We start from the raw sequence: 3336 nt of genomic DNA, 5'->3' as shown, positions 1-3336 counted from the left end.
TGGGCCCCGCCCCAGCGGCCAGCTCCGCCCCCAGCGGCGCTCTTTCCGAGGCTGTGCGGTCTAAGCCTGCACCGGGCTGCGGCAGCGGGGCCACCGACTGTCCTGCCGGCCTCCCCCTGGTTTCCCTGCCTTCGTGGTCCAGCGCCCCCTCACACTGGGGCGGGGCCCTAGATCCAAACCCAGTCCCACTGACCTCTGCAGCACAGGGCTGGCTGTCAGGGTGCCCCACAGGTCACACGAGCAGGCCAGTGAGCTCCTGCCCAGGGCCGGCACACAGTTCTCTCCCAGAGCCTCTGAGGGCAGGGGCACCTGGCAGGTCCTTCCTAAGCACATGCTCCGCTGCTCGGGAGAAGGGACCTCACAGGCTCAGATGGCCCCCTACCTCATCCCCTACAAACAGCAGCACTTCCAGGATGCAGAAACCGGCAGAAGCGCCTGCTATCCAGCCCACAGCAGCCCCTCAGAGGTGGTGCCTCTGGACAAAGGTCACTGGAAGTCCTGCGAAATCATCACTGCCAACCAGCCTCTCATTCCCAAAGAGACCAGAGACCGGGCACAGCTGGAGCCTCCTTCCTGCACTCAGTCCTCAGCATGACCACTGACCCTGGCCAGGGTTTAACCCCAGTGTCTTCACTGGGGAGCATGGCCAAGGGGCGAAACCTCTAGACCAGCACTTGGCAGCGGGCCCTGAGCCACAACAGGCCACACCGCTCACCTCTGGCAGCACTGCAGCCTTGTTCTTCCCCGGTAAAACGCAGACACCAGGACCGTGGGAAGCAGATGAATTCACATGCATCCCGCACTTTCACTGTGACCGTTGGGAATGCAGTGGACACAGGCAGGAAAGGAGCCTGGGCTGCCACCGCACGCCCTCAGCGACCCTCCCTTGCCATCAGCTGACTCAGTGTCCATGTCATCTAGCTGCTGGAAGCCACGGGCAGAGGCTGAGGGCTGCACTCGCTGGCCCTCAGGGCCCAGGCAGACCTGGTAGGTGTCCCATCATTTCAGAATGAGCAGCTCAGCAGCTGAAGGTACACACACACCAGGACACAGCAGCTGGCTCTCCGGGTGGGCCACCTCCTCCCAGGGGCTGCGGAACAGCAATGCATTATTTTTTCAGACAACCCTTTCTACAAACCAGAACAGGGCCTTAGCCCAGGCCCACCATTCCTTCAACAAAATCCTGAAGTCAATGTGTTTTCCAATTCAGGTCTCTAAGGGTTTTTGGTTTATTGTTTTTTACTTTTTGTGGAGATGGGGTCTCCCTATGTTGCCCCGGCTGGTCTTGAACTCTTGGGCTTAAGTGCCTTGGCCTCCCAAAGTGCTGGGATTTCAGGTGTGAGCCACCATGCCCAGCTGATTCCTCAGGTTTTGTAAGAGGGAGTGTGGCAGGACAAAAACCCTAAGATTTCTCAATAGATGCAGAAAAAGCACCAGACAAATCCATGATAAATAGAATGGAAAACTCACTCAAGAACAGAACAGAAGGAAACTTAACCTGAAAAGCAGCATCCACAAAACCCCGCAGCTCACCTCACATGCAAGAAGAAAGACTGGATGCTCCCCCTGAAATCAAGAATAAGATGAGGATGTCCACTCTCACCACTGCCACTCAACACGGTACCAGAGGCTCTCACCGAGCAGACAAGCAAGCAGATGAAGTAAGACACCCAGATCAGAAAGAGAGAAGTAAATTATCTCTATTTGCAGGTGTCCTAATCTTGTATATAGAAAATCCCACAGAATCCACAAAAATTGGCTGAGCACCATAGCTCATGCCTGTAATCCAAGCACTTTGGGAGGTCGAAGCAAGTGGATTACTTGAATCCAGGAGTTCAAGACCAGCCTGGGCAACATAGTGAGACCCTATCTCTATAGAAAATAAAATTTTAGGCCGGGCGCGGTGGCTCAAGCCTGTAATCCCAGCACTTTGGGAGGCCGAGACGGGCGGATCACGAGGTCAGGAGATCGAGACCATCCTGGCTAACACGGTGAAACCCCGTCTCTACTAAAAAAAAAATACAAAAAACTAGCCGGGCGAGGTGGCGGGCGCCTGTAGTCCCAGCTACTCGGGAGGCTGAGGCAGGAGAATGGCGTAAACCCGGGAGGCGGAGCTTGCAGTGAGCTGAGATCCGGCCACTGCACTCCAGCCCCGGCGACAGAGCGAGACTCCGTCTCAAAAAAAAATAAAAAAAAAAAAAAAAAAAAAAAAAGAAAATAAAATTTTAAAAAAGAACCCACAAAAACTAATAGAGCTAATAGATGAATTCAGCACAACTGTAGGGTACAAGATCAATATGCAAACATCAGTTGTATTTCTAACCAGGAGCCATGTGCAAACTGAAAATGAAATTAAGAAAATAATTTACAATAGCATCAAAAAATAAAATATTGCACAATAAATTTAACAAAGGAAGTATCAAGCTTATGCTCTGAAAACTGTAAAACATTGGCCAAAGAAATTAAAGACAGCCTAAATAAATGAGCAGCCATCCCATGTTCTCGGACCAGATGACTTCATAAGGTTAAGACAGCAATACTCGCCGAACAGATCCAAAAACTCAATACAATCCCCATCAAAATTCCAGCTGGCGTTTTTGCAGAAATGGACAACCTGATCCTAAAATTCACAGGGAAATAAATACAAGGGACCCAGAATGGCCAAAACAATATTTGAAAAAGAATAACAAAGTTGCAGATCTCAAAACTTCAAAACTGGCCCGGGCAACACAGCAAGACCCATCTGTACCAAAGACTGTTAAATTAGCCGGGCATGATGGTGTGTACCTGTAGAAAGGGAGGAGACCACCTCTCATATTGTCTTCTGCCTAATTGTTGCCTCAAAGAAAAGAAAAAGTAGGAGTTAAAGAAGGCAGAAGTAGGCCGGGCGCGGTGGCTCACGCCTGTAATCCCAGCACTTTGGGAGGCCGAGACGGGCGGATCACGAGGTCAGGAGATCGAGACCATCCTGGCTAACACGGTGAAACCCCGTCTCTACTAAAAATACAAAAAACTAGCCAGGTGAGGTGGTGGGCGCCTGTAGTCCCAGCTACTCGGGAGGCTGAGGCAGGAGAATGGCGTGAACCCGGGAGGCGGAGCTTGCAGTGAGCCGAGATCGCGCCACTGCACTCCAGCCTGGGCGGCAGAGCGAGACTCCGTCTCAAAAAAAAAAAAAAAAGAAAAGAAAAGAAAAGAAAAGGCAGAAGTGAAATTCAATAGTCAGCCCAGCGCCACACCCCAGGCCTGGTAGTTGAAAAGATCGACCCCTGACCTAATCACTTAAGTTATCTATCGATCCCAGACACTGTATGAGGAAGCATTGTGTAACTCCCTGTT

The sequence above is a fragment of the Rhinopithecus roxellana genome, chromosome 17 (assembly GCF_007565055.1).
Source record: "Rhinopithecus roxellana isolate Shanxi Qingling chromosome 17, ASM756505v1, whole genome shotgun sequence".
In the NCBI taxonomy this organism is placed as follows: domain Eukaryota; kingdom Metazoa; phylum Chordata; class Mammalia; order Primates; family Cercopithecidae; genus Rhinopithecus; species Rhinopithecus roxellana.
Note: the sequence above shows the minus strand (reverse complement) of the source record.